At 37.5% G+C, this 23,768-nt stretch overlaps 1 pseudogene; it reads left to right on the top strand.

Moving 5' to 3' along the window:
- The first annotated feature begins 748 nt into the window (after window positions 1–748).
- LOC122910069 overlaps window positions 749–23,768 on the top strand; it is a 116,719-nt pseudogene continuing 93,699 nt past the window's right edge.

The raw sequence follows: 23,768 nt of genomic DNA, 5'->3' as shown, positions 1-23,768 counted from the left end.
TCAGTCTCTTTCACTTTGAGAGCAGAAACCATTTCCTGCCATTTTCCTGCCATTTATCCAGATGCCTGGTACACAGAAGGTGCTCAATAAATGGTTGAGTGAACGAACGCAGGGCACTAGCGTAAAGGAGAACGAGGAAAATGTTTTTCCTTCATGGAGTAATATCTCCATCTTGTGGAATTTTAGAATATTGCCATTCAAAACATTTTAAAAAAATAAGATCAGGTTTTCCCAGCATTTATTCTCAAATGTTATTTCCCAGACTTGTACTATACGTACTTGCACACATAATCTATAATAATTTTTAAAATACTAATTTGTTAAGAAGAGTTACTTCTCTGAGCTACCAATTATGGGCAACTCATTTTATGAAGTTAGCAAATCTTTCTATTCAAGCAAGAAATGGACAAAAAGAAAGTGCTTAGGCCAGGCTGATTATAAATGCAGGTTATACATACAGATCGTTCCTTCCGCCCCCAGCCCTTTATCTAGGTGCCGCTCAGCTTCTCTGACGCTGACCTCCAAATGTGGTCAAAGACTGGAGGTCGAAGACACCAGTGGAACCGCTCCTTCCCCCACGATTCTATGGTTCTCAGGTTACTCTCACCACTGAGAACTCTATGGTTACGGGGCGGGCTGGGAGGCCAGAGTTTGAAAGCCGAGGCGGGAATATGGTGGCTGCACCTGTCACCAGGGCCAGTTTCTCTGGAGCGGGAGGACGCTGGCACTGTGGCTTTCCCTGAATCGCCCAGAAGAATTCGCGATGAATCCTCGGCGCTGGAGTGGGAAACTGCGGCGTTCAGCATCAAGCTGGGACTCCTTCTCGGGAAGTGGCGGTGACGGCAGTGACAGCCTCCTGTTCCTCTCCGGCCCGAGTTGAGTCCGCCCCCGGGCTTGGGACGCTGCTTGAAGGGCCGCGGGCGAGGTGGGCAGCTCTGCCCAGCCCAGTGTGGGGAGGCGTAGTTTCAGCACAGAGCTTGTGGGTCTGCATAGCTCACTGAACTTCTCCCCTTCTAAGATTGTGACTCTGGCCTAGCGTGGCAGGTCGCTTTCTGTTAGGACATGGACGTGCGGATTGGGCCACAGCCTGGAAATAATATTCAACTGGTTTGTGGGTCTTTCGACCTTTACAGAAACAACTTTCTAGTTGGCCAAATCTAATCACCTATCGGAGACTCACGCCTAAGAGTGCCGAGTACTCCATACAGAGCCTTATACTGGAAGTGCTTTATGTCTGCATATGCTTTATATAGCCTCAGTCCAACACATAGGGACTCCAAAACACTGGAAGACTACTGAAGTCGTATGTTAGAATTAGGTTCAACTACTAATTTGTTTTTTTTCCCTGAAAGGGGAATGCAAGCAGACAATTCCTGATGTTGCTGTTGGCAATCAGGGTCTTCCTGTAGCGGTTCTGGAGAAATATCACAGTTTTGGTGTAAAAAAGATGTTTGAATGGCAGGCAGAGTGCCTTTTGCTTGGGCAAATCCTGGAAGGAAAGAATTTAGTCTATTCAGGTATTCAAATTTGTGTACATTAATTTCTGTACTACTTCATGACATGAATATAAAGGATACCCTTGAGGTAGTTATGAAGTAGTTTAAAAGGTAGTAGTTATAGGGTAGTTAAAAAGTAAATGAAACAGTGCTTTATAACTAGACAGAGTCAAACTATGAAAAGTGGAGTCTCATCATACGCAATTTAAATTATACAAATTCCATTATATTGGTGAGGGTGGGGAGCGAAAAAGCAGACAATTTTAAGATTACTATTCTGGTTGCCTTTCCTCTCAACAAACATGTTCCAGGATGAAAGTACAAGGGAAATGTAAATCTGCTCTTCCCCTGGTTGATCTCAGTTCCTTTACAGCATGTGAACATTATACATTACATATTTATAAATTGACCTGCTTGTACAGGGATGTATACACAAAATCATATGTAATTTACCAAATAAAAGACTTATATAGGCTTTCAGGGTCAACTCTGACACTCATACTTTTTAAATTTTTACTCACTGTCTTTAGACCTTACTATTTGATAAGATGTGCTTTCTTTGTGTCCGTTTTATTCTGAAGTTGTGAGTCATCCAGATTTTTCATTATGTCTTCAGCAGATAGTTCTTATTACGTATAATAAATTCAGGCTGTGGAGTCAGATTGGTTGGGTTTGGAAACTGTTACAGTTAATGCCTATGGTAATTAATAGCTTATTAATAGAAAACATGAGTGGATGCTCAGAAGAGTTGTTGGTATATAAAAAGTACACCATAAATATTACCTGGTGGCAGTGGTAGAATGGCCTGACCATTTCAACTGCTTAAACCAAAACTCGAGTGTCGTTCATATTCATATTTCTGGTCACCAGCTTACATCAGTTAATCACCATGTCCAGTGTGTATTATCTCAAATATCTTGTGTTTTTGTTGTTGTTGTTGTTGTTTTTTCAGATTTATTTATTTAAGAGAGAGAAAGAAAGAGAGCGAGAGAGAGAGAGCACACACACATGAGAGCATGAGTGTGTGGGGAGGGACAGAAGGGGGAGAGAGGGAGAGAAGAAGACTCCTCCCTGAGTGTGGAGCCAGACCGGGCCTCAGGCTCATGCCCAAGATCATGACCTGAGTGGAAATCAAGAGTCAAATGCCCACTGACTGAGCCACCCAAATATTTTGATTCTGACTACTCTCTCTTTTTAGGTACACTATCTAGTTCACTATCCTCTTTCTTGTAGATTATGCTCATCTTCTAGATTATGCAACAGCCTGATAACTAGTTTATATTTTCTCTCTGGTTTTGTTCTGCCCTGCTCACAAAGTGGTCTTTATAAAGTACAAATATGATCTTAACACTCCTTTTCATAAAACTCACCAGTCATTCTACATTGCTTTCAGGATAAATTCTAAATTCCTTACATGGTGGGATTATACAATTCTTTTTCATGTGACATGTTCATATCTCTTCTCTTACTCCTCCTGGTTTTATTTCAGGCTTACTAAATTACTGTACTTTGAACTTACCACGCTTTCCTCCAGGCCTTTGCACATGCTGTTTCTCTTGCTTGGTACTCCTTTCCTCTTCCCTTCTCTTCTCCCAAGTTGCATTTCCTTTCTGTAAACTTCACTATAGCTCTTCTCTCTCAACTTCTATCATGGTTTTTTCCACAATATATTAAACTTGTTTGTCTCCTTCCTTAAAGCAGGGCTTTTAATCACTTAGTACTTAAAGAAAAGGATCATTAGGTACAAGGAGGGACTCAGTATTTATCGTTTATTGTTCAAAAGGATTTGTTAAAGAATTCTCTGTTTTCAGTGTGAGGCTCTCTTGAGCACTGGTTTGAAGTCAGGGTCATTCAAGTGAATAAAGTTTTCAGTTGCTAGTAGGGGACTTGATAGGTTAGTCTAAGACTCTGTAGTTACTGAATTTGGTTTAAAACATTTATTAATGCAATATATGAGATATTCTCTTTGTAATAACCTGTGGAATAACATGGAATAACAAGACTCTTGTTGCTGAATTACTTATGTTGAAGCGAGTTTTGGAAATGTGGAGGAAAGCTTTGTTTAGTTTGCCCTTTGTCTCTGTGGCTAAAGAGAAGAAATACTATCTTCAGGTAATGTTCTTATGCTAAGAACATTATTGTAATAAGATCTATTGCTGGCAGCAGTGTTAACAAAGCTTTCTTTTGTTGCATCCTGAAGTAGCTTTAAAAGTTGGCCATTTATGGGGGTGCCTGGGTGGCTCAGTGGGTTAAAGCCTCTGCTTTAGGCTCAGGCCCTGGTCCCAGGGTTCTGGGATCGAGCCCCGCATCGGGGCTCTCCGCTCAGCAGGGAGCCTGCTTCCCTTCCTCTCTCTGCCTGCCTCTCTGCCTACTTGTGATCTATCTGTCAAAGAATTAAAAAAAAAAAATGACCATTTATGAAGATAACTTTTTAATTATTTATATAAAAGGAGAAAGGGTCATTAAATCAAAAGAATAATTGAAAATTGTGTTAAAATTTATGAACTTTTCCTTAGGAAGTAAACAGAATACTTCAATTAGTATATAAACATATAAATTAGAAAACAGCATTTTAACTGAATAGCAGTATTTGAATGAAGCCTGGAAAGGAAAGAGTGTTTAAGGAAACATATTCTATCTTGAGGGCCATTTGGGAGTAGTTAGGGGAAGAAGAACCAGATTCATTGGTGCTTAGGTAAAACTTCAGGCCTGTGGTTTGTTCTTCTGCAAAAATGAATAATAACATTTTTCATTAGTATGATACTCACTGGTTTTTAAGGCGTTTTTACAAATACAATGTTACATTAAATTACATTTACTGTTGTGATTTCCGCAGTGAAAAAATGTGTTGGAATGGCAAGACTATTATACTGGTGGTCCAAAAAATCTGGGTTCTAGTCCCAGTTTTCCATTAACTCTGTCTTTCAGGCCAGGAGCATAATCTCCTGGATCTCAGTATTTTCACTGGTAAAATAGGACTTTAACCCTAATATTATGGGTTAACAAAGTAACACTCAGAAACATTTTATTGAATGAATAGCTCTAAAGTTCTAGGTTCTAAATCTTTTTAACAGTTATTTCAGAGGCCAAATAGCCAACAAAGCTGGTCCTACCTCGTAACATCCTCTCAACTTGGACCAAAGTAGCAAAATGATGAAAGGATCCTTTTTATTGAGAAGGTATGCTAGTTACAAGTTAGACTACCAAAAAAAAAAAAAAAATTAACATCAAGGTCCCATCACATTTGACTTTTGAAAACTTCTATTGTATAAAGACTGTGGGATAGTACGAATATTTTTTTATGAGGTATAAATTTGTTCCTTAAAGTGTTACATTTGTGTTTAAAAAAAGAGAATCAGTTTCTTGCATGTTTATTAGATTAAAAATTTAGTGCTGAAGATAGTTTTTTTCCAGTTTTGATTTCTATAACTCTTGGAAGTGCTTTGTAAATGTAATCGTTAAAATGGCATACTTCTATTTGACTGTGTCTTAACAGAAAATCTCTGTTCTGTGTTTTGTCAGTTCTAAACTTCATATTTTTAGCATGTGATTCTAAAAACAAAAACAAAACAAAACAAAACCCAGGGTGTCCTGGCCAGGAACAATCTACAATAATCTAGTAAATATCTTTGGATACTGATGTCCGTATTCTGGGATAGAACCAATCTGTAATTCATGAATTTCAAGTATTTTTACTTGTATTATTTCTTTTCACTCAATTCAGAGTCTGTTTCAGGAATAAATGGTTGGTCGGCATGGTAGGAATAAATGTGGATGGTGATACGGGCAGTGTCTCTCCAACAGGGTATTTCTCTTCCTTGGATATTGCTGTCTGCATAGTTGAGAGAGCCAATGGTCTGATTATTTGCCTCATAGAGGAAAATAAGATGGATCTTTTAGGTAAAAAAAAGTAGGAAATAAGCAAATATTTTCTGTTGCTATTTTTTGATGGAATGGAATGGAGTTGTTGTGATATCTATGTCCCATTATTTTCTTATTGAGAATTGGCATCTGTGATGTTAGGAACTCTGTGTTTAAAAAAAAAAAAAAGTTTTATGTCCTGCTTGCTGCTATTGACTATTTCCGTGTATGTTTGCACTTTACAAACACAAAGGAATATCCTTGAGCCCTCAAGTCATTTCTTTTTTTTTTTTTTTTAAGATTTTATTTAATTATTTGACAGAGAGAAATCACAAGTAGACGGAGAGGCAGGCAGAGAGAGAGAGAGAGGGAAGCAGGCTCCCTGCTGAGCAGAGAGCCCGATGCGGGACTCGATCCCAGGACCCTGAGATCATGACCTGAGCCGAAGGCAGCGGCTTAACCCACTGAGCCACCCAGGCGCCCCCTCAAGTCATTTCTTATTGCCTCTTTTCTGTCTAAACTTTACTGGGAATAGAAGGAAGCATGCTGTGGCTGGTTCTTCCATATCCGCAGTTAGTGTGTATTCATTATCATATTCTGGTGCTAGGATAGCTAGATTTGGTCTTTACTCGGAGGCTACCATTTAGCAGGGAAGTGGTATGAAGCTATAGAAGCTGACACTGCATTTCAGTTAGAACTCTGTGAAAGCTTTCTACCTTAATGCTTTTTTTTTTTTTAAACCACTTAGGATTGTCTATGTAGGGGTAGCAACAGGAAGCGAATAGTTGTAGCATCAGCAAAAGCTGCAGGGATATCAGTCAGCTGCTCATTGAGATCCTGATGAACTTAAACAGTAAAACTGGGTAGGGTAGGAGTGAGGAATGAAATCAAAACTTAATAAGACATGGCTCTGCTCTATAAAGCTTAGAGAGAGAAATCAAATTCATCAGTTCGTATCAGAATTGTGTTATCATCTGTGACCCCATTGGATTTTATTTTATTTTTTTAAAGATTTTATTTATTGATTTGATAGACAGAGATCACAAGTAGGCAGAGAGGCAGGCAGAGAGAGAGGAAGGGAAGCAGGCTCCCTGCCATACAGAAAGCCCGATGCGGGACTCAGTCCCAGGACCCTGGGATCATGACCTGAGCTGAAGGCAGAGGCTTTAACCCACTGAGCCACCCAGGCGCCCCCCCATTGGATTTTATTTTTTATTTTTTTCTTTTCTTATTTATTATTATTATTATTTAATTTATTTTTTATTTTCAGCATAACAGTATTCATTATTTTTGCACCACACCCAGTGCTCCATGCAATCCGTGCCCTCTATAATACCCACCACCTGGTACCCCGACCTCCCACCCTCCGCCCCTTCAAAACCCTCAGATTGTTTTTCAGAGTCCATAGTCTCTCATGGTTCACCTCCCCTTCCAATTTCCCCCAACTCCCTTCTCCTCTCTAACTCCCCATGTCCTCGATGCTATTTGTTATGCTCCACAAATAAGTGAAACCATTTAATAATTGACTCTCTCTGCTTGACTTATTTCACTCAGCATAATCTCTTCCAGTCCCTTCCATGTTGCTACAAAAGTTGGGTATTCGTCCTTTCTGATGGAGGCATAATACTCCATAGTGTATATGGACCACATCTTCTTTATCCATTCGTCCATTGAAGGGCATCTTGGTTCTTTCCACAGTTTGGCGACCGTGGTCATTGCTGCTATAAACATTGGGGTACAGATGGCCCTTCTTTTCATGACATCTGTATCTTTGGGGTAAATACCCAGGAGTGCAATGGCAGGGTCATAGGGAAGTTCTATTTTTAATTTCTTGAGGAATCTCCACACTGTTCTCCAAAGAGGCTGCACCAACTTGCATTCCCACCAACAGTGGAAGAGGGTTCCCCTTTCTCCACTTCCCCTCCAACACATGTTGTTTCCTGTCTTGCTAATTTTGGCCATTCTAACGGGTGTAAGGTGATATCTCAATGTGGTTTTAATTTGAATCTCCCTGAGGGCTAGTGGTGATGAACATTTTTTCATGTGTCTGATAGCCTTTGTTTGTCTTCATTGGAGAAGTGTCTGTTCATATCTTCTGCCCATTTTTTGATATGATTGTCTGTTTTGTGTGTGTTGAGTTTGAGGAGTTCATTATAGATCCTGGATATCAACCTTTTGTCTGTACTGTCATTTGCAAATATCTTCTCCCATTCCGTGGGTTGCCTCTTTGTTTTCTTGAGTGTTTCCTTTGCTGTGCAGAAGCTTTTGATTTTGATGAAGTCCCAAAAGTTCATCTTCGCTTTTGTTTCCTTTGCCTTTGGAGACATACCTTTTTTTTTTTTTTTTTAAAGATTTTATTTATTTATTTGACAGAGAGATTACAAGTAGGCAGAGAGGCAGGCAGAGAGAGAGAGAAGAGGAAGCAGACTCCCTGCTGAGCAGAGAGCCCGACGTGGGTCTCGATTCCAGGACCCCGAGATCATGACCCAAGCCGAAGACAGCGGCTTAACCCACTGAGCCACCCAGGCGCCCCTGGAGACATATCTTGAAAGAAGTTGCTGTGGCTGATATCGAAGAGATTACTGCCTATGTTCTCCTCTAGGATTCTGATGGATTCCTGTCTCACGTTGAGGTCTTTTATCCATTTTGAGTTTACCTAACCAAAGAGGTAAAGGATCTGTACTTGAGGAACTACAGAACACTCATGAAAGAAATTGAAGAAGACACAAAAAGATGGAAGACCATTCCATGCTCTTGGATCGGAAGAATAAACATTGTTAAAATGTCTATAGATCACCATAACAAAAATAATAATGATAAAATTTGAAATACTGTGAGAATTACCAAATATGACCCAGAGACATTTGCTGTTGGAAAAATGGTGCCAACAGACTTGCTCAAAGCAGGCCTGTCACAAAACTTTAATCTGTAAAAAAGACAGTATCTGTGAAGCACAATAAAGTGAAGTACATAAAATAAGATATTCCTGTATCTTTTTTTGTTTTATAAATATTAGCAAGAAGATATGTATGTTCTTAATCTACTTTCTTTTTTTTAAAAAAGATTTATTTTTATTTATTTATTTGACAGAGATCACAAGTAGGCAGAGTGGCAGGCAGAGAGAGAGGAAGGGAAGCAGGCTCCCTGCTGAGCAGAGAGCCCGATGCAGGACTCGATCCCAGGACCCTGAGATCATGACCTGAGCCGAAGGCAGCGGCCTAACCCACTGAGCCACCCAGGAGCCCAATCTACCTTCTTTTTATACAGAAGATACTATGCTATATACCATTTTTGTACTATCCTTTTTTTTTTTTCCTTAACAATATATCTTAGAAATCACTCTGTATCAGCTCATGGAGATTTTTAATTTTTTAAAAAAATATCTGTATGACTCCACTGTGTATATACCAGTATTCAATCACTTCTCTATTGATGGACATTTGGATTATTTCCAGTATCTTGTTATGGCAAGTGATGCTACAATGAATAACTTCGGTGCATATATTGTTTAGTTTTGATGGGGTGTATCTTTAGGAAAGACCCCCTAAAGTACAATTGCTGGATAAATTATAAAGGCATATATAATTTTGGTTTTGCACAATTGCCCTCTAAGATTTCTATCATTTTCCAATTTTAACAGCACTATATGAGAGTAGTTATTTTTCCACAACCTGATGAATATATCATCAAGCTTTTATACATTTTAGTATAATTTTAATTTATATTTTAAAAATATGAATGAAATTGAACATTTTTTCCATTTGTTAAAGGACAGTATGCTCCTCCCCCCTGAATTGTCCATGTCTTTTGTTTATTTTTCTTTTGTGTTTTGATCTTTTTCTTAAGTTTTAAAGGTTATTTTATATATTAGGAAGAGTAGTGCTTTGTGGTATGAGTTGAAAGTATTTTTATCCTAGTTTTTTATGTGGCTTTGACTATTTATTGTATGTTTTACCTCATATTTTTAGAAATGTAGTTGAATATGTGGGCTTTTCTATCAGTGAGGAATGCTTTTCTTGCTCTAAGATTATAAAGGAATTCTCTCACATTTTCTTCAAGTAGTTGAGTATGGTTCCCTTCTTTTGAATTATGTTCCTTTTGGAATTTATTCTAGTATAGTAGTCACTCCTATCAGTGGGGGATACATTTCAAGACCACCAGTGGTTGACTGACACTCAGTACCGAACCCTGTGTATATTTTGTTTTTTTTTTTTGTTTTTGTTTTTTTTTGTTTTTTAAAGATTTTATTTATTTATTTGACAGAGAGAGATCACAAGTGGGCAGAGAGGCAGGCAGAGAGAGAGAGAGGAAGAAGCAGGCTCCCTGCTGAGCAGAGAGCCCGATGCGGGACTCGATCCCAGGACCCTGGGATCATGACCCGAGCCGAAGGCAGCGGCTTAACCCACTGAGCCTTTCCTATACTTACATACCTATGATAAAGTTTAATTTATAAGTTAGACACAGTAAGAGATTAGTAACAATAAACAATTATAACATAATAAGCTTTATAAATGTGATCTTTCTCTGAAAATATGTTATTTAATCTACTAATCCTTCTTGTGAGGATGTAAGATGATAAACTGCCTATGCAATGAGATGAAGTGAGGTGAATACTATAGGCATTGTGATGTAGTGTGGAGATACTATTGACCTTCTGATAGATCATCAGCTTCTGAACTATGGTTAACTGTGGATAACTAAAACCATGTAAAGTGAAATCACAGATAAACCAAGCATTAATTTCTCAATTTTATCTTTTTTTTTTTGATAGTGGCACTCTGTAGTCATAGGTTCATTTATTAAAAGGTTTATATACACACAACAAAGGAAAAGTTTTCTTCAGCTTTTATCTTTTTTTTTTCTCTATTTTTTAAACAAGATTTATTTATTTTAGTGTGTGTGGGCAGGGGCAGGAGCAGAGGGAGGGAGAGAGAGAGAGAAAGAAGCAGACTCCTCACTGAGCACAAAGCCTGACACAGAGCCTCATCCCGTGACCCCAAGGTCAGAAACTGAGCTGAACTCAAGAGTTGGAGCTGAACCAACTGAGCCACCCAGGGTGCCCCCTCCTTCTTTTTTAAGTTGATTGGTCTTATTCATGAAAAGTAATGTTCCTCTATTTTTTTTTTAAAGATCTATTTATATGAGAGAGACAGAGCACAAGCAGGGGGAGAGGCAGAAGCGGAGAGGGAGAGGGAGAAGCAGACTCCCCACTGAGCTGGGAGCCAGAGGTGGGACTCGATCCCAGGATGTGGAGATCATGACCTGAGCCAAAGGCAACCGCTCAACTGACTGAGCCACCCAGGCGCCCCTCCTCTATTTTTTTAAGTCTATTTTTGGGCTTCCAAGAGTCTTCTGAAAATTTTTTCATACAGAATTTGAATATGTATTTTTAAAATAGCTTTGTTGCAATATGGTTCACATAGCATATTTACACTTACTCATTTAAAGTTAAGTCAGTGATTTTTAGTTCATGCACAGAGTTGTGCAGTTATCATCAATATCTAATTTCAGAACATATTCATCACCCCAGAAAGAAACCTTGTATGCTTCAGCAGTCACTCCCAAATTTTCTCCAATCTCCTCATTCTCCCTTAGTCCCAAGCAACTACTAATGTAATGGAATGCCATCTGTTCCTATAGACTTTCCTCTTCTGGAAATTTCATATAAGTGGCATCATATAATATGTGGTATTTTATGACTGGTGTCTTTCACTTAGCATAGTGTTTTCAGGGTTTATCTGTGGCATAACATGTATCCTTTTAAAATCTATTTTATAAAATTAAAAAATATTGAGTGTAGTTGACACATGATGTTATTATATTAGTTTCAGGTATACAACATAATGATTCAAAACTCTGTATGTTTTGCTGTGGTCACCACAAATGTTGCTACCGTCTATCACCATGCAGTGCTATTATAATACCATTGACTGTATTTCTTATGCTGTACCTTTTATTCTATGACTTATTTCATAACTGGAAGCCTGTATCTCCCACTCCCCTTCATTCATTTTTGCCTACTCTGCCACCTTTTTCCCTCTGGCAACTCTTAGCTTTCTGTATTTATATGTCTGATGCTGCTTTTTATTTGTGTATTCATTTATTTTGTTTTTTAGATTCCACATATAAATAAAATCATGGGGTATTTGTCTTTCTCTGACTTATTTCACTTAGCATTATATAGTCTAGATCTGTCCATGTCACAAATGGCATGATCTTATACTTTTTTATGGTTGAGTAATATTTCATTGTATACCTGTACCATACACACCTTCTTTATCCATTCATCTGTTGATGGACACTTGGGCTACTTCTATATCTTGATTATTGCAAATAATGCTGCAGTAAAGCATGTAACAGTTCTTAAGTTTTTTATATTGCAGAATAATATTCCACTGTATGGATGTACTGCATCTCTTCGTCAATTAATGGACATTTGGTATGTTTTTGATTTTTGGCTATTATGAGTAATGCTGCTGTGAACATTCGTGTACAAGTTTTTACATGGATATATGTTTCACATTCTCTTGGGTATATCCCTAGGAGTAGAATTGCTGGATTATATGGTAACTTTATTTTTAACATTTTGAGAGTTTCCAAACTCCTCAAAAGCATCTGGATAATATTACATTTACACCAGCAGTGTAAATGGGTTCCTATTATTCACATTTTCTCTAATGCTTGTTTTTATTTCTCTTTTTTGAATATATCCTGATGAGTATGTGGTGCTCTTTCATTATAGTTTGGACTTGCAATTCCTTAATGGCTAATGATGTTGAGCATCTTTTCATGTGTTTATTGATTATATGAATATCTTAGAAAAATATTCAGATCCTCTGCCATTTAATTTTTTTAATTATTGAGGTAAATATTTTTTATATATCATGGATAGAAGACTTTTTTCAGATATAAGATTTGGAAATATTTTCTTCCCTTCTGTGGGTTGTCTTTTCATGTTCTTGATGATGATTTTTGAAATGCAAAAGTTGTGAGTTTTGGTCAGTTTATCAACTTTTTTTCTTTTGGTGTCATATCTGGAAACGTACTATGTAACTCAGTGTCACAAGGATGCATTCCTGTTTTCTTCTGAGTTTCATAGTTTTATCTTACATTGACACATATGATCCGCTTGGACTTTTGTGATTGATGTATGATGAGAATCTAACTTCATTCCTTTGCATACACATATCCAGGTGTCCCTGCTCCGTTTGTTGAAAGTCCACTAATTCTGTCATTTTTGTAAAAAAATCAATTGACCATGAATGTGAGGGTTTATTTCTGGGCTTTCAATTCTATTTCATTGATCTATGTATATTCTTATGTTGATACTGCGCTCTTTTGATCACTGTAGCTTGGTAGTAAGTTATGAAATCAGGAAATGTGAGCGAGCCCTCTAATTTTGTATTCTTGGAAAAACAATTTTGTTCCTTCTGGGTCACTTGAATTTCCTTATAAATTTTAAGATCATCTAGCCTATTTCTGCAAAGAAACTGGCTTAATTTTGATAGGGATTGTGTAGAATTGGTAGGTCAATTTGGGAAATATTACTATCTTAACAATATTAAGTCTTCCAGTCCTTGAAGATTAGCTGTCTCTTTGATTTATTTAGGTCTTTAATATCTTTCAAAATTTTTAGTTTTCAGAGTACAAGTTTTGTATTTTTTTGTTAAGCTTATTGCTAAGCATTTTATTCTTTTTGATGCTATCATAAACTATCAAAAAACTTATTTTTTCTATATTGATCTTGTATCCTGTAACCTATTAAACTTGCTCATTAATTTTAATAGTATTTTTGTGCATTCTTTAGGATTTTCTATATACAAGATTATGTTATCTGCAAATATAGATAGTTTTGCTTCTTCCTTTCCAGTCTGGTTGTCTTTTATTTATCTTTCTTTCTACTAATTGACTTGGTTAGAATCTCCAGTAAAATATGGAATAGGAGTAGCAACAGCAGACATCTTTGTCTTGTTCCTTATCTTGGGGCAAAAGTACTCGGTTTTTCATCATCAGTCTTGGTGTTAGTTGTAGGTTTTTTGTAGATGGCATTTATCAGGTTGAGGAAGTTCCTTTCTATTACTAGTTTGTTGAGTGCTTTTATCATGAGAGGTTGTTAGGTTTTGTCCAGTGTTTTTGCTGCATCTGTTCAGATCATCATATGGTTTTGTCTATTTTATTGATATAGTTTATTACATTAATTGATTTTCAGATATTAGTCTTGGATTTTCTGGGCAAATCCCATTTGGTTATTTGTATAATACTCTTTATCTGTTCCTAGATTTGGTTTGCTAGTATTTTACTGAGCATTGTTTTATCTATATTATTAGATATACTGTCCATAGTTCTCTTTTCTCATGATGACTTTGTGTGGTTTTGAGGAAGAATTTGTGAAAGATTGCTGTTATTTGTTATTTAAACATTTGGCAGATTTCACCAGTCAAGCTATTTGGGCCACTACTTTTCTTTGGAGTAAATTTATTACTAATTCAACCTCTTTGCTTGTAATAGATCTATTCATATCTTGTTTTTTCCTGAATCACTTTTGGTAGTTTGTATGTTTCCAAGAATTTGTTCATCTCATCTGTTGGTATTCAGTTCACATTATTTCCTATTAACCGCCCCCCCCCCCATTTTTTCCTCTGTACATTCACTAGTGGTGTCCCTTCTTTCATTTCAGAATTTAATAGTTTAAGTCTTCTCTCTTCACTTCTGGACCAGTCTAGCTAAAAGTTTTCCAATTTTGTTGCTTTTTTAAAAGCACTGTTAAAAGTGTTTAAACAAGGAGGCCATTAGACTGAGGTGATGCCCTGGGAGTTTACATAAGCAAACCAAAACTTAATTTGGAGGCAGTATACTCTAGCCCAAGAAATTTAAACTTGAGAAAAACTAATCACAAACAGTTAATGAGGTTTCCCCAAATAAGGCAAGTGCTTCAGTTCTAACCAATCAAATAATTTCTTTGCTTTGCTTTGCTTCAGTATTTTCTCTGTAAAAACATTGCTCCTCTCTCCTGTTAGCGGAGGGCTTTTAACCAATGACATTTGGTTTGGCTCTGTCCAATTCAAATCAATGTATGCTCAAATAAACTCTCGGGAAATTTTATGTGCTTCAGTTTGCCTTTTACCAGAATGATTTTTTTAAAGTTGATTTTTCTTTATTTTTTTTAGCTTTCTACTTCATTGGTTTCTGCTCTTTATTATTGTCTTCCTTCTTCCTTTGGTTTTATTTTGTCCTCCTGCTTGTAAGTGTCTTAGTGTGGAAGATTAGGTATTGATTTGAGATTTTATTTATTTTTAGTATAGACATTTGTAGCTATACATTTTCCTCAAAATACTACTTTTACTGCATCCTGTAATAAATTTGGTATATAATGTTTTCATTTGTTATATTCACTAATTTCAAGGTATTTTGCAATTTGTTATGATTTTTTCCTAACCCATTGTTATTTACTAGTTTCCTGTTTAATTCAGACATTGTAAATTTCCAAAATTTTTTTGTCATTTATTTCTAATTTCATTCTGTTGTCAGGAAACATATGTTGTGTAATTTTATTTTATTTTATTTTTTAATTTTTTTAAAACCTGATTTTTAAAGAGATTTTATTTATTTATTTGACAGAGAGAGATACAGTGAAAGAGGGAACACAGACAGAGGGAGTGAGGGAGGGGAAGCAGGTTTCCTGCCAAGGAGGGAGCCCGATGCAGGGCTTGATCCCAGGACCCTGGAGGGGGTCCAAAGGCAGGTACTTAATGACTGAGCCACCCAGGCACCCCTGTTGTGTAATTTTAATAGAGACACAGACAGCCCCCCCCCACGTGTGTGTGTGTGTGTGTGTGTGTGCGCGCGCGCGCGCACAGGTATATATTAAGTAATCTCTATACCAAATGGGCTTGAACCTACAACTTTGAGATCAAGAGTCACACATTTCACTGACTGAGCCGGCCAGGCACCCTTATACTTTTATATATTGAAGCTTGTTTTATTGCCTGAATATGGTCTATCCTGGAGAATGTTCTGTGTGTTCAAGAAGAATGTGCAGTCTTCTTGAATGGAGTTCTATAGATGTCTGTTAAGTCTAGTTGATTTAGAATGTTGTCTTAGAAGACCAGGTTGTTCTGCTTGGTTGTCTTATCCATTGTTGAAAGTTAGGGTGTTTAAGTCTTCAATAATTATTTTTGAATTGTCTGTTTTTCCCTTCATTTCTTTCAAGTTTTGTTCATATATTTTGGCACCCTGTATATATTTATACTTGACAGATTGATCCTTTTATCATTATAGAATGTTCCTCTAATTTTTATTAACATTTTTTAACAGTCTATTTTATGTACTATTAGTATGGCCTCTCCATATTTATTATAGTTGTGGTTTGCATGATACTTTCCCTTTTCCCTTCCTTCTACTTTTGACCTATTTATATTTTTGTATCTATATTGTGTCTTTTACAGAAAACATATTGTTGGATTCAGTTTTTTTATGTAGTCTGCTAATCTACCTTTGGTTATTTAACTCTTTAACATTTAATGTTATTAGGAACACATGTTTTTTCTTTTTACTTTCTGTGTTTTTTCTTTTTACTTTCTGTATCTCTTATGTCCTTTTGTTCTCCTGTATTTTTTTTTTTTACTGATTTCTTTTGAATTAAGTGAATATTTCTTAATGTAACATTTTAATGTATTTAAGTAATTTTTCTATATTTTTTGAACTTATTCCCAGTTGTTACTCAAGGGGTTATAATACAGCTTAAAATTTATACTAACTTAATTCCAGTGAGATATAGAAGCATAATTCTTGTATAGAGCTATTCCTTTTTTGTGCTATACATGCATACCTGTAGGTGTCACAAACTTAATAGTACATTGTTATTTACGTAATTTTGTGTGTTTAAAGAAGGTGAGAAGAGAGAAAAATGCATATTTATAGAGTGTTACATTAAAATTCTTAAGATTTGTGTTTTTCTTTATTTGCTCCTTGGATTTTAGTTACTATCTCTTGTCATTTCCTTGCTCCAATACAGTTTTGCTCTGTTAACTCTAAACAGAGCAAAGATAACATTTATTTAAGTAAAAAAATGAATTTATTCAGAAATAGCAGATGAATTATAGGTTTTTTTTTGCCTAGTCTTTATTGATATATCTTCATATTTGCTCATTCTTCTGCTAACTTACATTTAAAGTTGAGGTCTATAGTGATTTATTCTGTTATTATACTCTTCACCTTGAGTATTTCCATTTTTTAAAAATAATTTCTTTCCTTTTATTTTTATCCTCTACTTGATGAGACATTGTTGTCATACCTTCCTTTACTTCATTTAGCACGTTTTTCTTTTGTTCTTTGACCACATTTGTCTTTGAAGACTTTGACATCCCCAACATCTGGAACATCTCAAAGGTGTTTCTTGCGGAGGATTTTTCCCTTATGACACACTTTCCCATTTCTTTGCATGTCTCATAATTTTTATTGTTGTTTTTGAACCCTGGATATTTTAGATAATATAGCAATTGTGAATATTGATTCCTCCTTTCCTTCCCTCCTTTTTCTCTTCTCTTGATTCTTTCTTGGAAATCAGAAAATACTTAAGATTGTACTTAGCTTCAGAATGTTGAGATTAACAGTGTCTGATTAAAGTTCTTTGAGTCTGGGAGGAGGAGTCAAGATGGCGGAGAAGTAGCAGGCTGAGACTACTTCAGCTAGCAGGAGATCAGCTAGATAGCTTATCTAAAGATTGCAAACACTTGCAAATCCATCGGTAGATCGAAGAGAAGAAGAACAGCAATTCTGGAAACAGAAAAACAACCATTTTCTGAAAGGTAGGACTGGCGGAGAAGTGAATCCAAAGCGATGGGAAGACAGACCCCAGGGGGAGGGGCCGGCTCCCGGCAAGCGACGGAGCAACAGAGCACAAAATCAGGACTTTTAAAAGTCTGTTCCGCTGAGGGACATCGCTCCAGAGGCTAAACTGGGGCGAAGCCTACGCGGGGTCAGCGTGGCCTCAGGTCCCGCAGGGTCACAGAAGGATCGTGGGTGTCTGAGTGTCGCAGAGCTTGCGGGTATTGGAACGGGAAAGCCGGCTACAGAGACAGAGCCAACAGTAAGCTCACAGTTCGGGTGAGCTTGGAGCGCGGCCGGAAGTCAGGCACACGGGAGTAACTGGGCGCTCTTCTCTGAGGGCGCACTGAGGAGTGGGGCCCTGGGCTCTCGGCTCCTCCGGGCCGGAGACCAGGAGGCCGCCATTTGTATTCCCATCCTCCGGAACTCTACGGAAAGCACTCAGGGAACAAAAGCTCCTGAAAGCAACCCCGAGCGGATTACTCAGCCCGGCCCCTGGTAAGGGCGGTGCAATTCCGCCTGGGGCAAAGACACTTGAGAATCACTACACCAGGCCCCTCCCCCAGAAGATCAACAAGAAATCCAGCCAAGACCAAGTTTACCTACCAAGGAGTGCAGTTTCAATATCAAGAAGAGCAGCAGAATTCCAGAGGAGGAGAAAGCAAAGCACGGAACTCATCGCTTTCTCCCTGTGATTTTTTTAGTCTTGCAGTTAATTTAATTTTTTTCTTTTTCATTTTTTTTCTCTTCTTCTGCTAAATTGTTTTTAACTTTTACCCTTTTATTTTTTAATGTTTTTTAACTAGTTTATCTAATATATATATTTTTTCTTTTTTATATTTTTCTTTATTCGTTTTCTTTTTTTTAAATTCTTTTCTTTTCTTTTTTTTCTTTCTTTCTTTTTGAACCTCTTTTTATCCCCTTTCTCCCCCCTCATGATTTGGGATCTCTTCTGATTTGGTTAAAGCATATTTTCCTGGGGTTGTTGCCACCCTTTTAGTATTTTACTTGCTCCTTCATATACTCTTATCTGGACAAAATGACAAGGCGGAAAAATTCACCACAAAAAAAAGAACAAGAGGCAGTACCAAAGGCTAGGGACCTAATCAATACGGACATTGGTAATATGTCAGATCTAGAGTTCAGAATGACAATTCTCAAGGTTCTAGCCGCGCTCGAAAAAGGCATGGAAGATATTAGAGAAACCCTCTCGGGAAATATAAAAGCCCTATCTGGAGAAATAAAAGGACTAAAACCTAACCAAGTTGAAATAAAAAAAGCTATTAATGAGGTGCAATAAAAAATGGAGGCTCTCACTGCTAGGATAAATGAGGCAGAAGAAAGAATTAGCAATATAGAAGACCAAATGACAGAGAATAAAGAAGCTGAGCAAAAGAGGGACAAACAGCTACTGGACCACGAGGGGAGAATTCGAGAGATAAGTGACACCATAAGACGAAACAACATTAGAAAAATTGGGATTCCAGAAGAAGAAGAAAGAGAGAGGGGAGCAGAAGGTATACTGGAGAGAATTATTGGGGAGAATTTCCCCAATATGGCAAAGGGAACGAGCATCAAAATTCAGGAGGTTCGGAGAACGCCCTTCAAAATCAATAAGAATAAGCCCACACACCGTCACCTAATAGTAAAATTTACAAGTCTTAGTGACAAAGAGAAAATCCTGAAAGCAGCCCGGGAAAAGAAGTCTATAACATACAATGGTAAAAATATTAGATTGGCCGCAGACTTATCCACAGAGACCTGGCAGGCCAGAAAGAGCTGGCATGATATTTTCAGAGCACTAAACGAGAAAAACATGCACCCAAGAACACTATATGCAGCTAGGTTATCATTGAAAATAGGAGGAGAGATTAAAAGCTTCCAGGACAAACAAAAACTGAAAGAATTTGCAAACACCAAACCAGCTCTATAGGAAATATTGAAAGGGGTCCTCTAAGCAAAGAGAGAGCCTACAAGTGGTAGATCAGTAAGGAACAGAGACAATATACAGTAACAGTCACTTTACAGGCAATACAATGGCACTCAATTCATATCTCTCAATAGTAACCCTGAATGTTAATGAGCTAAATGCCCCAATCAAAAGACACAGGGTATCAGAATGGATAAAAAAACAAAACCCATCTATATGTTGCCTACAAGAAACTCATTTTAAGCCCGAAGACACCCCCAGATTTAAAGTGAGGGGGTGGAAAAGAATTTACCATGCTAATGGACATCAGAAAAAAGCAGGAGTGGCAATCCTTATATCAGATCAATTAGATTTTAAGCCAAAGACTATAATAAGAGATGAGAAAGGACAGTATATCATACTCAAAGGGTCTGTCCAACAAGAAGATCTAACAATTTTAAATATCTATGCCCCCAATGTGGGAGCAGCCAACTATATAAACCAATTAATAACAAAATCAAAGAAACACATCAACAATAATACAATAATAGTAGGGGACTTTAACACTCCCCTCACTCAAATGGACAGATCATCCAAGCAAAAGATCAGCAAGGAAATAAGGGCCTTAAACGACACACTGGACCAGATGGACATCACAGATATATTCAGAACATTTCATCCCAAAGCAACAGAATACACATTCTTTTCTAGTGCACATGGAACATTCTCCAGAATAGATCACATCCTAGGTCCTAAATCAGGACTCAACCGGTATCAAAAGATTGGGATCATTCCCTGCATATTTTCAGACCACAGTGCTCTGAAGCTAGAACTCAAGCACAAGAGGAAGTTTGGAAAGAACCCAAATACATGGAGACTAAACAGCATCCTTCTAAAGAATGAATGGGTCAACCAGGAAATTAAAGAAGAATTGAAAAAAATCATGGAAACAAATGATAATAAAAATACAACGGTTCAAAATCTGTGGGACACAACAAAAGTAGTCCTGAGAGGAAAATATATAGCGGTACAAGCCTTTCTCAAGAAACAAGAAAGGTCTCAAGTACACAACCTAACCCTACACCTAAAGGAGCTGGAGAAAGAACAAGAAAGAAACCCTAAGCCCAGCAGGAGAAGAGAAATCATAAAGATCAGAGCAGAAATCAATGAAATAGAAATCAAAAAAACAATAGAGCAAATCAACAAAACTAGGAGCTGGTTCTTTGAAAGAATTAATAAAATTGATAAACCCCTGGCCAGACTTATCAAAAAGAGAAAGGACCCAAATAAATAAAATCATGAATGAAAGAGGAGAGATCACAACTAACACCAAAGAAATACAAACTATTATAAGAACATACTATGAGCAACTCTACGCCAACAAATTTGACAATCTGGAAGAAATGGATGCATTCCTAGAAACGTATAAACTACCACAACTGAACCAGGAAGAAATAGAAAGCCTGAACAGACCCATAACCAGTAAGGAGATTGAAGCAGTCATCAAGAATCTCCAAACAAACAAAAGTCCAGGGCCAGACGGCTCCCCGGGGGAATTCTACCAAACATTTAAAGAAGAACTAATTCCTATTCTCCTGAAACTGTTCCAAAAACTAGAAATGGAAGGAAAACTTCCAAACTCATTTTATGAGGTCAGCATCACCTTGATCCCAAAACCAGACAAGGATCCCATCAAAAAAGAGAGCTATAGACCAATATCCTTGATGAACACAGATGCGAAAATTCTCACCAAAATACTAGCCAATAGGATTTAACAGTACATTAAAAGGATTATTCACCATGACCAAGTGGGATTTATCCCAGGGCTGCAAGGTTGATTCAACATCCGCAAATCAGTCAATGTGATACAACACATCAATAAAAGAAAGAACAAGAATCATATGATACTCTCAATAGATGCTGAAAAAGCATTTTCCAAAGTACAGCATCCCTTCCTGATCAAAACTCTTCAAAGTGTAGGGATAGAGGGCACATACCTCAATATCATCTAAGCCATTTATGAAAAACCCACCGCAAATATCATTCTCAATGGAGAAAAACTGAAAGGTTTTCTGCTAAGGTCAGGAACACGGCAGGGATGTCCATTATCACCACTGCTATTCAACATAGTACTGGAAGTCCTAGCCTCAGAAATCAGACAACAAAAGGAAATTAAAGGCATCCAAATCGGCAAAGAAGAAGTCAAATTATTACTCTTCGCAGATGATATGATACTATATGTGGAAAACCCAAAAGACTCCACTCCAAAACTGCTAGAATTTGTACAGGAATTCAGTAAAGTGTCAGGATATAAAATCAATGCACAGAAATCAGTTGCATTTCTCTACACCAACAACAAGACAGAAGAAAGAGAAATTAAGGAGTCAATCCCATTTACAATTGCACCCAAAACCATAAGATACCTAGGAATAAACCTAACCAAAGAGACTAAGAATCTATACTCAGAAAACTATAAAGTACTCATGAAAGAAATTGAGGAAGACACAAAGAAATGGAAAAATGTTCCATGCTCCTGGATTGGAAGAATAAATATTGTGAAAATGTCTATGCTACCTAAAACAATCTACACATTTAATGCAATTCCTATCAAAGTACCATCCATCTTTTTCAAAGAAATGGAACAAATAATTCTAAAATTTATATGGAACCAGAAAAGACCTCGAATAGCCAAAGGGATATTCAAATAGAAAGCCAAAGTTGGTGGCATCACAATTCCAGACTTCAAGCTCTATTACAAAGCTGTTATCATCAAGGCAGCATGGTACTGGCACAAAAACAGACACATAGATCAATGGAACAGAATAGAGAGCCCATAAATAGACCCTCAACTCTATGGTCAACTAATCTTCGACAAAGCAGGAAAGAATGTCCAATGGAAAAAAGACAGCCTCTTCAATAAGTGGTGTTGGGAGAATTGGACAGCCACATGCAGAAAAATGAAATTGGACCATTTTCTTACACCACACACAAAAATAGACTCAACATGGATGAAGGACCTCAATGTGAGAAAGGAATCCATCAAAATCCTTGAGGAGAACACAGGCAGCAACCTCTTCGACCTCAGCCGCAGCAACATCTTCCTAGGAACATCACCAAAGGCAAGGGAAACAAGGGCAAAAATGAACTATTGGGATTTCATCAAGATCAAAAGCTTTTGCACAGCAAAGGAAACAGTGAACAAAATCAAAAGACTACTGACAGAATGGGAGAAGATATTTGCAAACGACATATCAGATAAAGGACTAGTGTCCAAAATCTATAAAGAACTTAGCAAACTCAACACCCAAAGAACAAATAATCCAATCAAGAAATGGGCAGAGGACATGAACAGACATTTCTGCAAAGAAGACATCCAGATGGCCAACAGACACATGAAAAAGTGCTCCATATCACTCAGCATCAGGGAAATACAAATCAAAACCACAATGAGATATCACCTCACACCAGTCAGAATGGCTAAAATCAACAAGTCAGGAAATGACAGATGCTGGCGAGGATGTGGAGAAAGGGGAACTGTCCTACACTGTTGGTGGGAATGCAAGCTGGAGCAACCACTCTGGAAAACAGCATGGAGGTTCCTCAAAATGTTGAAAATAGAACTGCCCTATGACCCAGCAATTGCGCTACTGGGTATTTACCCTAAAGATACAAACGTAGTGATCCAAAGGGGCACATGCACCCGAATGTTTATAGCAGCAATGTCCACAATAGCCAAACTATGGAAAGAACCTAGATGCCCATCAACAGATGAATGGATAAAGAAGATGTGGTATATATACACAATGGAATACCATGCAGCCATCAAAAGAAATGAAATCTTGCCATTTGCGACAACATGGATGGAACTAGAGCGTATCATGCTTAGCGAAATAAGTCAAGCAGAGAAAGACAACTACCATATGATCCCTGATATTAGGAAGTTGTGATGCAACATGGGGGCTTAAGTGGGTAGGAGAAGAATAAATGAAACAAGATGGGACTGGGAGGGAGACAAACCATAAGTGACTCTTAATCTTACAAAAGAAACTGTGGGTTGCTGGGGGGAGGGGGGTTGGGAGAAGGGGGGTGGGGTTATGGACACTGGGGAGGGTATGTGCTTTGGTGAGTGCTGTGAAGTGTGTAAACCTGGCGATTCACGGACCTGTACCCCTGGGGATAAAAATATATGTTTATAAAAAATAAAAAATTAAAAAAAATTCTTTGAGTCTGTAAAATCCAATTTGTATGCTCAGTGGTCTCTTTTCTTTTGGTTATGAGTTGTTTGTGAATAAATGAAATTTCCATATAAACAGATGTTGTCACATTTAGAAATTTTTCCAAATGCTGAGGCCTTTGTTTTTAAAATAAAATTTATATTTATGGTTTTATTTCTTTTGTAATGCAATAGTTTAGCTAATGAATCTTGCTTTTTCCCTTTAGGTTACATCTATGTTTGAGGATTAGACTACTATTGATTGGCATCAGTTTTTCTGTTTATGGGAGAAATTGCCAACTTCTATGAAATGGGTGGCAGAGCTAGTGGGAGTTGAAGAAGGGTTCTTGGCTTGCTGTGTGAAAGGAGAAGTCATAGCCAGAACTGAGAGACAGCATCGCCAGATGGCCATCCATAAAAGGTAAATAACCAAATAAGGTAAGTTATTTACCTTTTTGTCCAG

The sequence above is a fragment of the Neovison vison genome, chromosome 6, assembly GCF_020171115.1.
Source record: "Neovison vison isolate M4711 chromosome 6, ASM_NN_V1, whole genome shotgun sequence".
Lineage (NCBI taxonomy): Eukaryota > Metazoa > Chordata > Mammalia > Carnivora > Mustelidae > Neogale > Neogale vison.
This window is presented reverse-complemented; position numbering and strand designations above follow the sequence as displayed.